Below are 13,135 nucleotides of genomic sequence, written 5' to 3' on the forward strand. Positions count from 1 at the left end.
CCAGCACAAAATTGCACGCACCCACTTTCAAGGGCCCAGCCTTACTCAGAGAGGCGGCTCTGCCTCCTCACTCCCAGCAGCACGTCCACCCCCTCACCCCCACCCCTGTCATTTAAGTGACTCCTTTGCGGAAGCACCTTCCCCCCCTACAAAGACAAAGCAGCACCTCTAGGTCTGGCCATGACAGCTGCAAGTTGCAAAACTCATTCAAGGATGAGCAGTGAGAAGCAGAGCAGCCCACAGAGATCCCCCCCAAGCACTGCAAAGTGTCAATCTGCCTTGGGCAGCCTTTGCATTCAGGGACCTGCCGGCACGTGACACACCCACGACAGCACTCCTGCCCAACCAGATTGCCTTCTGCCACTGCCTTCAGCAAAGACAGAAGCTAACCCACAGAATACAGGAGCAAAAGAAAAACACCAAAACCCATGGCCACAACAGAAGTTTACGTAGCGCCTGTGGACGCTGGGGAGAAATTCACTTACTTGCAAAACGAGGCTGACCTCTTGTAGCTTTTGACTTCTTTCCTGGTCAGCTCGTTCCTCCACCTCTCTTCTACATTCTTCTCTTTGGCTGCCATCCAGCACCAAAGTCTCCAAATGATGAGCGAGTTCTGCCACCTCTTCTTGCAGCTGACATTTGCTCTTCTCCAGGTTTTCACACTTCCCACGCAGACTGGACAGCTCTCCTTGCAAAGCCTGCTTTTGAGCCTCGAGCAGCATGCCTCTTCTAGGCTCCATGTCCAGCTGCTGGGAAAGTTCACCACCCTGCACACAGGACAAAAAAAACAGGAAAGGAAACTCAGCGGCATCTAAAGGCAGTGAATTCTGGGAAAACTTCTCAAGGGGGTGGCCATCGCAACTGTATCTCTCCTCTACTGGAAACCAGCCTAGAAAACACTTGAAAGATTCCCCGACAGAAAGAAGAAACTTTAGACCTGCTTAAGAATTTGGGAGACACTCCTGGCAGCAATACTTCCGGCTCCCTTGGAGCTCAGGATGAAACTCCTCATTTAGAATCTAAGAATTCCTCCAGTGTCCAGCACAGCAAATACCCTCGCGGCTTTTGTAGCAGCTGGCAAAAGGACCAGGCTGCTTTCTGAGCAGCCTCTACTGAGGAGAAGGCAGAAACTGAGCTCCCCTAGGCTCTCCAGGAAAACTTCATCTGACACTTTCCCCACACAAATAGGTAACTAGGCTCAAGAGTCACAAAAAGGCAAATTTAGCACCAGCTTACTGAGGCAGAGGCTTGCAGGGCTCTCGGAAGGGCTTCAACGCCATCGCTTGGCTGCTGGACAGTGCCTTCCAATCTGCTCTTTTCACTTGCAAAGCTTAAGAAGAAATACAGCTCTTATTACCAGAAAATCCAATGCCAGACAAACTGTGCTAAGGAACAGAAGCCACAGCAGAAGTGTCCTTCCAAATCCCACTGACTCTCCCCTTGTTTCCACCCAATCCCCCAAAGCCACAGAGCCCTCGCTTCACTGGGTTCCTCTCTTACTCTTGCGCCTCTTCTTCCAGTTGTTTTACAGTCATGTTAGTCTCGCAAGATGCCAACGGGAGGTCCTGCAGTTTCTGGGAAGATGTTATTGCTTCTCTTCCCTTGGCATCCAAGGCAGTCTTCAAGTCACAAACGCGATGCTCAGACTGAAGATGCTTTTCTTCCTCCTCCCGCAGCTGTAAAATCACGGGAAGAATCCACAGTTGTCAGGGGAGTTTTTCCAGAGAGGAGCCAGTTGCTGCTGAAGAACTCAGGTGCTGCATGTCTGTGTGCATCCCCTCTGCCCAAAGAACTGCAATCCACTCAAGTCCCTTCAAAGCTTCACTTCTACTGCCCCATGAACACAAACTGTAGGCCTTTGTCCTCTTTTACAGCAGCCTCTCCTATCCCTCCACTGCTTTCCTACAGCACGCTTCTAAGCACCGACACTGCCCCTCCGTCCTTTTTGGTCACCTGGGACACTTCCTGTATTCCCTTGCTTGCTACTCCAGGAAAAGACCAGTGAAATAATTCATCTTCCTAAAGGAAGGCGTCTGGCAAGTGGCAGAGGCCAAGTGCTCTGGCACACGTGCTCTGGAGCCCAGGATTGCACCAGGGCAGCACGGGGAGTTTTCTTCAGTGGGAAAGACCCGCACTGTAGTGCAGAGAGAGGCGCCCAGCAGCCCCTGAGCAGGAAGCAGTGGATGCCTGAGGAGAGGCAGTTCTGCTGCAGTGGGGGGGGGGTCAGGAAGGGTGGCATCACTGACGAGCTGATAACTGCCATTTCAGCAAAGGCAGCCAGGTGAACTGCTCCACAGACCTGCCCTGGAGTCGAGAATGGAGCCAGGGCTGCGTGGGGAGTCTTCTTAAAGCAGGAAGACCTCCAATGGAGCAGAAAGAGAGGAACCCCAGCCCCCCTGAGCGGTAAGGAGTGAAACCCTAAGGAGAGGCAGCTCTGCCTCAGCATGGCGGGTTGTGGGGCAGGGGGCCGGAGGGACAGAGGCAGATCAAAGCCTGATGGAACTGCCGCTTCCTTAGGTCTCTGTCAGAGTGGCTCCCAGAATACTGGTTTGTCCCTTTTTGTGATGGAGAGGAAGCAACAAGCACCCCCAGGTTTATCCCTGTGGGGACAGGCTTTCCATACCTCCGCGTCAGCCCTGTCCAACTCCTCCTGCAAGCGCAGATTATCTTCCTCCAGGTGAGCCTCATGGCTTCCAGGAACCACAAGAGCAGTCCTAAAGCATCCAAAAGTTCATCGGAAACATGTCTGATCCTGCATCATTTTTCCCCTGCTTCCTCCCAGAAGACCTCTTCCCCCCTTTCCTACAAGCTCCGGGAAAGCAAAGCCAAGTCCATGCAAGCACTGGAGAATTTCTCTTACAAGGGGCCTCCCTGAAGCAGCCTCAACTACCAGCTCAGGCCGTGCTCTTCAGGGCTCCTTGCACTGCTCTTCAAAGGCCCCACCGATGCGGCTGCACAAACTCCCGGGGCAAGCCCTTCCACCCCCTGACCATCTCCATGGCAGCAAGTTTTCTCCTTCGGTGCGCTCGGAGCCCCTCGTGTCCCCTGGCACAGTGTTGCTTCTCTTTCCCCCAGCGCTTCCCTTCAGAGCACTTCACGCACCAACTCTGCCGTACCTCAAACCCCCCTGGCCTGCAGAGCAGCCACGCTGCTGAGCTACTGGCAAGTTTCCCCATGGCTCTGGCTCTGGGGGGGGGAAGGGCACCACAGACAAGGCTTTCTTGCAGACCTCAGGGGGCAAAGGGTGAGAGCCCCAAAGCTACCAGAGCAGCCAAGTGCAGAGACCTGCATTTACCAGTCCCACGGGGAACTGCTTCCACGGGGCTCCTCCTTCTTTTTCCCAGCTCATTGCCACGCCCCTCGTCTGGGTCACACTTGCAGACTACCCAGAACACCCGGGTGCTCTTTTGACAAAGCCCTCACCTTTCCCCCTGGCCTTGAGCGTGCCTGTCAGCTGCTTTGCTCACAAGGCACTCCACAATCTCCTCGTGCTGTTGCAAGGCTGCAAGTTTCAAGGGGGTAAATCCCCACTAAAAGGAGAAAGAATCCCCATTAGAAAGACACAGACAAGCTCTGCTGCTCTTGGAAAGAGCAGCTTTAGCCACATGCCAAGGTTACCTGGTTCTGAGCATCATTCTTGGCATGATGCTCCACTAACAGCCCTGCTACAGTTGTGTTTTTAGTGAGGACAGCCAGGTGAAGGGCAGTGTTGCCGTCCGCGTCTGCCAGATTGGGGTCGGCACCGTGTTCCAGCAGAACAGCAACACATTCTTCCTGCTCCTGCTGGACTGCCTGGCAACAACACACCAAAAGGGAAAGGCTTCCAACTTTTACATCCATCCCCCTCTCCCACAACTGCCTCAGCTCCTGAATGCTGCCACAGAAGACCATCTGCAAAGATTAGCTAACAGAGGCTGTGCCGTGCCCATTGCAATAGGCGTGTTTCTATGGCCCTGCCCTGCAAGGAATCCTGCCAGACACCTCCCCTTTAACACCCCAGCACTAAGCCCCACCTCCAAGCTCAGAAGGCATTGCACACACCTTCATCAGGGCCGTTCTCTTGAAGCTGTCAGCGAGGTTGGGCTGGCTGTTCTTTCTTAGCAGATATCTCACGACATCTGCATGGCCATTGGCCGAAGCCAGATGCAGAGGTGTCCTAAAAATTAAACAGACACTCTTAACCCAGACAGACAAAGGACGAGCCCAAGCTGTGTCTCTACCCAGCACCCTGGGGACCCTGCTCGCACTCTGGTGCTGCTGCTGCTGCTGCTGCTGCTGCTGCTGCAAGCCTGCCCTGATGAGCCAGAGGGCAGAAGAGAACAGGTGAGGGCTGAGCAGCTGCAGAACAGCCCTGCAGAGAGACCACGGCCAAGCGGCAGGTGGGCAACACGCCTTTCCAACAGCACTGGAGCCCGGCCGGCAGCTCCGAGCAGTGAAAAGCTCAAGAGTTCCCTCTCCCAGCTGACAGGGCAAATGTCACTTTTCAAGCCTTGTCCCTAAGAGAGGGCTGCCGAGGACAACTGCAGCTTGGCTCAGGAGCAGCCAAGCTGTGCCATCAGCGTGGCCCAGAACTCACCGCATCTCCTGGTCTCGCCTGTCGATGCCGACTACCTTGACGTACCAGCGCCAGCGCCTCAGCCAGCCCAGGTCACCGCGGGCGGCCGCGCGGTGCAGCCTGCCCAGCCCCTGCTCCCGGAGCTGGGAGGCGCTGCTGGAGCTGGTGGCAGCCCAGGGCTGCCCACTGGGGCTGCTGGAGGGCGACTGCCGCCGCTCCTTGCTCAGAAGCCACGGCATGGCCCTGCTTGCAGCTCCCAGCAGCAGGAGTGCAAGAAGCCCCCGGCGGGCTGCCGGGAGCCAAGTGGGGATGAGGAATTGGGACGAGGGGGAGGTTTAGGGGGAGGGTGACAAAGGGGACAAGGACGACAATAAGGACGGGCACAGGGTAGAAAGCACAAGGCAGACGAGGTCGCCCTGCGCAGTGGTCGTGGCCTGCAGCTGCCAAGACGGCGATGCAGGCGCGCAATGCTCCCCGAGCGGGATGTGCTGCTGCTCCCCGAGAGGCTACAGCAGCTCTGGGCGCCGGCTGCGGGCACCAACAAAGCCGTGCCCGACTGGCGCCTGTGGCGTCACAATGGCTGGTGGAAGGCTCAGCACGTCAGCGTGGGGTGTGACAGAGGCCACGGGGCAGGGTGGGGCCGGGCGGGGCAGGGCAGGGCGGGGCAGGTGTGAGGGCGGCCCTGCTGGGCCTTGTGGCAAGGAGGCGGCCTGGGCCTTGTGAGGGCGGCCGGCGGGAGTGGGCACTGCCCCGCCTCAGGGCGCCCGGGGCAGGGCCCGGGACGCTCCCACCGGGCCGCAGGCTGCGGTAGGCGCTGGAGCAGCTCCCCATCACCCGCTCTGGCTTTTTGCTTCAGCCTGGAGCCGGGCTGCCTCTGGACACACTGCCATCAAATGAGGCTCAGCATGAAGTGACATCCCAGCCCAAGCAGGCGGGGGCCACCACAGCTCTCAAGAAATGCCCACCCAGTGCTCCAAGCCCACCAGACCAGACTTCCAGGACAATTCCCCAACTCCTTTCTCTTGTCCTGTTATTGTTGTGGCGGTCAATAAAAGAAAATACGCAGACAGTCTACTTCCTAGCAACAAGACAGGAGAGGAAAGAACCTTTATTGGAACAGAACACTGACTCTTATAGCCCTGGGCATAACATACATGTTAAAATACCATTGGTGTTTTTTCAGAAACATATATCACCATTGGCTGCCCTGCATCACACCATGATGATTCAGCATTTACAGACTTACAGGGACTTGTTTAGCTCTGTCTGCCTTCCCACAGACTTGTTTTCAACCCTGACATTGTCCCTCTTGAAGAACAGACACCTCGCCCCCCCCTCCCCCCCTCGCAACTGCTCTCACCTGCTGCTTTGCCAGATGCCAACAGTCAGTTTCTGCTCTGCTGATGCTCCACCAGCCAACAGGCAGCACACAGCAGGGCAGCAAGGAACTTTCAAACACATCTTGTCCCACTTGGTCCCAATGACAACACCAAGTGAAGGCCCACAACTTCTGCACCAGCTTGCTCAGGGGAGGGACGCTACAATGGACCGCAAGCGGGCTGAAGAAATTTCCCTTTTTCTTTGCGGGTGTATCGGGGCTTAATTAGATGTCGATACTTTTGGTCTCTCTTTGGCCCAGCCGCCTGGGAGGGTCTATCCTTTTCCTGCCAACTTAGGAGAAAACAAGCACTGAGAAACGGCAACTTCGTCCTTGAAGGAAGCGTTTTGGACAAACTACAATTAATTGGTGTCTTATTATTGCCTGATCACCTTCCAAGGGCATTTGAAGAAAAAAGGGAACAGGAGGGTGATGGAGTACGCCCCCAGACTCATTTAGAAAAGACCCCCTGAAGTACAGCGCGCAAGCACGGGGGGGATTCCAAAGGACACACGCGTGCGCAGAAGGGGCACCGCTTCCAGAACGTTGGGAGGGACTGAAGGCCTCTGGCTGGGCAGTGCTGACCACACCTGCCCAGGTGGACATCGCCAATCAATTGGATAAAAAGCAGACGCAAGCTTCACATCAAAGGACAACGTTGCCTTTGGCGGGCACGCCGGCTATCTTGTGAGCCTGCCGACTCTCCCAGAATGCAGCTTCTGCTCTGGGCAATTCCAGGCCTTCTGGGTGGGGAAGATAACTTCAGAAGCAACACCTGGGCAACTGGGGGAGTCGTACCGAGGGCTTATTTTTCTCCTCCTTCCTCTCTCTTGGGGTTTTTTCCTTTTGTTGGCCACCTCTTGGGAATAAAGATTGTTTGGGTTGAGATTTCAACGGTGTATGGTTTCAGCTTCAGCATCCTTCCCAACTTTCCCTCTTACAGCGGGCTACAAACCCATCCGCTTCCCACAGGATCAGGGAGTTGCCTGTGTTTTATGCCTACCACAAGCTCACCCATTGTCTTCTGCCCAGAACACAAAGAGGAGGGCTCGAAAGCACTGGAAGACTCTGGCAACCCAGTAGAAGCAATAGCTCACCTGTAGGCCAGGATCTTAACACCACTGTGCTTCAAGCCTTCACGGAGGAAGGGGACGCATTTGCCTGGCCTCTGGGACGGGCTGAAGATGCAGCTGTGAGCAGAGCTGAAGGGAGCAGAGGAGAGCTCTGGCTCGGCCTTCAGGCCTGGCTTCTCTTTCAGCCTTGAAATTGTCTGCCGCACTGATTTGCACTCAGACCAAGGGCAGAGAGAGAAGTCTTAACTCCCGGCCCGGGAAGAAAGCCTTAATAAACCTTCAAAAATAGGACTCTCCTCATCCCTCCCACCTAGGTCCAAAGAGCTCCAATTCTGTCACCAAACGCAGCAGTTCTCCTCAAATGTCGGGACAGTTCTGGCAGCCAGGCCCTTTCTGCCCAAGCTGGGCAGGTCCCCACCTGTCCCAGAGGCAAGCAGAGGGAAGAAGAGGGGACAGCCTTGGGATCGGGGAATGGCAGAAGCAAAGCCGGCAGGGGCAACAGAAGAAAACAAGGACACCTACTAGACTCTTCAGTTTATTCAAGACCAAGTTGGCATAAGAACACCTAGCGGGAGCCAAGAGCCTCCTCACAGACTGAGATCGTTCAGACTCAAATTGTTGACAAGATGTTCCAGCCCAGTTGAGTAGAGAACCAGACTTGTAGTTTTGGTCTTATTTCCTGCTCGGCTCGTTCTTCCACATCCCTTTTCTAGTGTTCTGTTTGGCTGTAAACTTCACTTCAACCTTAAGTTCAAACCTAAAAGGGCCGGTATTCCGAGCAGGAGAGTCCAAGTTAAAGATCTTCAATCAGCTAAAGGGAGAGACAGCTTTCAGGCAAACCTTCAAACTAGGCTCCAGGATCATTCCATAGATCCCTCTCCTGAATCATTTGGGCAACCTATGGAAAATAGCATCCTGCAGTCCTCTGAAAAATCCTTAGGCTTCTCCTTCAAGAAGAACAAGGGCTGCTTGGATGAAAACAATCAAGAGATCCAGGATTTGTGGAGGAAAAAGAGAACTGCCCACCGAGCACACCTTGCTCGTGACATCCAAAACAAGGGGTGGATCAATCTAGCAGGAAAAATTCAATTATGCGCAGATACGGGTGATCACAGAGGATTCTAGGAGGCCTTGAAAACAGCAGATGGACCGACAGACCAGGCCCAAAGCCCTCTACTCAGCGCAGATGGTCAAATGCTTCTCACAGATGAAACCGCCGTTCTAAATCGATGCTCGGAACACTTTCAGACTCTTTTCAGGACCAACCGTGTAGGTCAAGACTCAGCAATTCAGTCCATTACACAACAACCCGTGAAGAATGAACTGGCTACTGCCCCTACTAGGGGACACAACAGGTTACCAAAGGCATCGAGAGCTTTCGGAAGACTCCATAAAAGAGTCTGGTGAAATAATCATCATCATCATCATCATGGCCAGGTTTAGCTAACGAAGATTTGGGAAGGGATCTACCCACGTCTGTTACAAGCGCGTTGGTGGCTAAAAAGGCCAACACGAGATAGACATGGCCGGTTGCAAAAGGCACAGCAGAAAGACTCCTTAGGAGATATATTCTGCAAGGCACGATTCTTTCTGCGTTGTCTTTTCTCCTCAAGAGTGATCCTGCGTGCTTTCTCAAAAGCATCAGCAGCGTTAAAGAGAGTGTGTCTCCAGACCTCCCGATTGGAGGCCAGAGTAGACCAGTTATGTTGATCAATATGGCCAAGGCTGAGAGGTTGTTTTGGGGAGTCCTTGTAAATAAACACCTGAAGAAAAGTACAAAGATCAGGGTTTACAGAGCCATAGTGCTGTCTACTCTCTCAGATGGGTCCGAATCATGGCTCATTTACCGCCACCACCTGCGACTCCTCGAACGCTTCCATCAACGCTGTCTCCGTACAATCCTAAACATCCGCTGCTCAGATTACGGAACTAATACGTCTGTTCTACAACAGGCAGCAATTACCAGCATTGAGGCCATGTTGCTGAGGACACAGCTGCGTTGGGCAGGGCACGTCTCCAGGATGGAGGACTACCGCCTCCCTAAGATCGTGATCTATGGCAAACTTGCCACTGGCTGCCGCAAGAGAGGAGCCCGCAAAAGGAGACACGAGGACTCCCTGAAGCAACATCTCAGCCTTGGCCACATTGGTCTCCAGCGCTGGTCTACTCTGGCCTCCAATCGAGAGGTCTGCAGACACACTGTCTCTAACGTTGCTGCTTCCTTTGAGAACGCACGCAGGATCACCATCGAAGAGAGAAGACAACGCAGAAAGAATCGTGTCTTGCCGATCCCATCCAAGGAGTCTTTCTGCTGTGCCTTTTGCAACCCATCTGGTCTCTCTCGCATTGGCCTCTTTAGCCACCAGCGCGCTTGTAGCAAATGTGGGGAGAGCCCTTCCAAATCTTCCTTGGCCAAGCCTAGCCAGGATCTGGCTGCCATCCACCACACTGGTCTCCAAATGAGGCTGGAGCTTTGCCAGCTCTTCTTGCAGTTGGCATTTGCTCTTCTCCAGGTTTTCCCACTTCCCACGCAGGCTAGACAGTTCGTCTTGCAAACCCTGACTTGTGGCTTCCAGCTGCGTGCGCTTTTGACATTCCCTCTCCAGCTGCTGGGAAAGTTCAGCAACCTGCAGACAGAAAGAACAAAAAAAGAACTCAGCGGGATGGAAAGGCAGTGAATTCCGGGAAAACCCCAAAAGGGGACCTTAAAGGGACCTTAAAGATCATCCGCTTCCAAGCCTCCTGCTTGCCCATGCCTCAATCCCATGCTACGCGCCTGTCCCGCTGATTACAACTCCTGGCGCGTGGTTTCCACGTCTCCTGCTATCATGCTCTGCAGTCTGGCAGGGATGTGCTATCACGCTGACTGCTGACTACAGGGCATACTCGGACCAGCGCTATTGCAGAGCTTGCAGCATTGCTGCAAAATTAGAAGGCCGTGAAGACTTCCCAAGGAGTAGGGAGCTCTGCTGTTTCATGGAGGAAGACGTAGCAGGAACTACACCAGCAAAGGCCTCCTATCCAGAGTAACAGATTAAAGCAAGGTCCAGGGAAGAAACTGCTAGAACGAAGATCACTGATGAAGAAAAAGGTGTCTCACAGATGTCTGGTGGCATTTGGCACTCACGGTGACATCAGCCATTTCAAATAGGTCACACACACCCTATGTGTCAATTTAGTGGAGAACTTAGGGGGGAGGTTCCTGTGCCACAGTGCTCTTTCCCACGGTTTCTCTTGTCAAAGAATGGAGTTCCACAGCTCATTGCTTCCAGTTCCGTATTTTTGGGCCTTGGACCACTCTGGAAAATTTGGACAAACCTGATGACCAGAAGTCTTCCACTTTACCACAGATGCCTGAGACCCAGGCTTCTGCTCGGTCCCAAACCGATGCCAAGACGTCCCAGGCCACTTGAATCCAGAAGTGGACTTGCAGCCAGGTGTCCGATGACGGCGCTGCTTGGGACTGCAGATCTGCTTCTGTGGCGCTCCCAAAGGAGCTTGGTGTTGGCCTCTGCAAGTCTCTCATTAGCTCTGAAACATTCACAAGCACACACAGAGTCATCTTTGGCAGGAAGGCTTTCGCAAAGTTACCCTCCACGGCCTTCACTATTACCCCACTTCTAAAAGCCAAGGGCATGAAGACCGTCCAAAACCAGCACATCCTTTGATCGGAGCTTGTTCACAGGGCCTGTTTCTAAGAAATCACACCAAGTGCAAGGAGCAGACAGTGTCACCTCCAGAAGAACTCTGGCCTACCCTGGCCTTCTCAAGGAAAGCTCAACCCTCAGACCCGCTGCCAAAACCCAAGCCAAACAAGAGCCTTCTTAGTTTGGATTCACAGAATCCAACTCTCTTCTCCCAGAGGCCTCTCCTCATTCAAACAGGAAAGGGTACAAGATTCGTCTTTTCTCTCCCCCACAGGATGAGGAGATTAGAGACTGGCAAAAAGACTGCCTGCTAAAACAACAGCAACTTGAAAAAGACACCAGCAATGCCAGAGTGGCGCTACTGTGCTGTTACTGCTGGAACTCTAAGGAGAAAGGAAGACAGGTCTGAGGAAGGCAAGGTCTTAAGGAACTTTCCCCACAAAGATGCCACGTTCTGCTTTCACACCTGACGCTGGCCAGATGTAGAAAAGGGATTTAAGAAGGAAAATGCACGAGGAAAAAGGAGTCTCTTAGTACCAGTCCAAAAAAGCAGGGACTTACCTTTCCAGTCTCTTGGCTAGGCTTTTTCTGCTTTTTGCTTCCACCACATACAGTTCTTTATACTTTTCCACTTCTGCCTGGGTGGATTCTTTTTGAAAAGGTCTTTCTGCTTGGTTGCTTCTTATCCTTCCCAGTGCACGGTCAAGATCTCTAATTCTCTCTTCTAACTGGTTTTTCAGGGAGTCCAGATGACTGCTTCGGATTTTTTCTAATGTGTCCTGGTGGGCTGCCTGTGCCTGAAGGAGACAGTGCACCTTCAACCACCACAAGAAAAAGAGAGCTCTGCCCAGCACAAAATTGCACACACCCACTTTCAAGGGCCCAGCTCTGCACAGAGAGGTGGTTCTGCCTCCTCACTCCCAGCAGCAACCAAGGCAGAACCCAGCAGCTACCAAGGCAAACAATTCTTTGCAGTGGGAAAGAAGACCAAACTAGCACTCTTATTCAAAGCTACTAAGGAAGACACACTGTATCTGTAGGACAGAGCACAGCGAAAAGGATTCTTCAAAGACAAGAAGAGCATCCCCCACCCCTGTCATTTAAGTGACTCCTTTGCAGAGCACCTTCCCCCCCTACAAGGACAAAGCAGCACCTCTAGGTCTGGCCATGACAGCTGCAAGTTGCAAAACCCATTCAAGGATGAGCAGCGAGAAGCAGAGCAGCCCACAGAGATCCCCCCCAAGCACTGCAACGTGCCAATCTGCCTTGGGCAGCCTTTGCATTCAGGGACCTGCCGGCACGTGACACACCCACGACAGCACTCCTGCCCAACCAGATTGCCTTCTGCCACTGCCTTCAGCAAAGACAGAAGCTAACCCACAGAATACAGGAGCAAAAGAAAAACACCAAAACCCGTGGCCACAACAGAAGTTTACGTAGCGCCTGTGGACGCTGGGGAGAAATTCACTTACTTGCAAAAACTCATTGACTTCCTGGAGTTTTTGTCTGAGTTCCCGGTCGGCTTGCTCTTCCACCTCTTTTTTCCATTGTTCGAGTTGGCTGCGATCCACCAAGTCAGTCTCCAAATGATGCCGGAGTTTTGCCAGCTCTTCTTGCAGCTGGCATTTGTCCATCTCCAGGTTCTCGCACTTCCCACGCAGGCTAGACAGCTCGTCTTGCAAATCTTGATTTTTGGCTTCCAGCTGCGTGCACTTTTGACATTCCCTGTCCAGCTGCTGGGAAAGTTCAGCAACCTGCAGGCAGAAAGAAAAAAACAGGAACTCGGCGGGATGGAAAGGCAGTGAACTCTGGGAAAACCTCAAAAGGGGGCGGCCAGGGAGACTATATTCATCATCTGCTGCCTCAGGACTAGAAACAAAGTCCAACCAGCCTCTTCTTTTCCAGCAAGAACAGCTTTCCCATCATTTCTCATAGGATTCCTCAGCTTCCCATCCTTTCCGAGTTCCTCTTGCAAAAATGCTCCAAGCTTCTGCACTCCAAAGGAATCACTGCAATTCATCTGTCACACCCAGAGGACGCTGTCACAGCCTCCCTCAAGCTGCAGCCAGGCCTCAGCTGGGCCCCACTGCTCTCAGCCCATGCACATGATGTCCTGCAAGGACCTGCCCATCCCTCAGGCCCAGCCGAGGGATCTGCACTCTTGGCTGACCCCGCTCACTGTCAGGGGGCCTGTTCTGCTCTTCCTGCTCAGGGCCTGTGGCACGGCTCCCTGGCCCCTCAGCTCACACACCCTGCCAGGCTGGCTGCCACTCTCGCCTCGCCCTTCCTCTGCAGGACAGCCTGGCCTCCATCAGCCCTTACACCTACTGCTTTGTCCTTAACATTTGCATCTTTCCCCAGAAGGAGAACTACCTCTGCATTACTTAGAGTCATCTCCCACTGCAACAGCAGAAGGAGCATTAAGAAAAGCCCATCACACCCAAAATGCAGACAAGGGAAAAAAATCATCAACATCACAAGA

The 13,135-nt window shown here is 53.5% G+C and overlaps 1 long non-coding RNA gene across 1 annotated transcript; it reads right to left on the bottom strand.

Moving 5' to 3' along the window:
- Nucleotides 1-9,982: 9,982 nt before the first annotated feature.
- On the bottom strand, nucleotides 9,983-12,260 carry LOC127463062 (uncharacterized). Its single transcript, XR_007900650.1, has 3 exons — nucleotides 12,126-12,260; nucleotides 11,215-11,450; nucleotides 9,983-10,537 (listed from the first exon to the last, which is right to left on the bottom strand). It is a non-coding gene; the product is annotated as an uncharacterized LOC127463062 (long non-coding RNA).
- Between the last annotated feature and the right edge of the window lie 875 nt (nucleotides 12,261-13,135).

This window comes from Manacus candei, unplaced genomic scaffold (assembly GCF_025592945.1).
Source record: "Manacus candei isolate 608988 ecotype Guabito, Panama unplaced genomic scaffold, ASM2559294v1 h1tg000149l, whole genome shotgun sequence".
Classification (NCBI taxonomy): Eukaryota; Metazoa; Chordata; class Aves; order Passeriformes; family Pipridae; genus Manacus; species Manacus candei.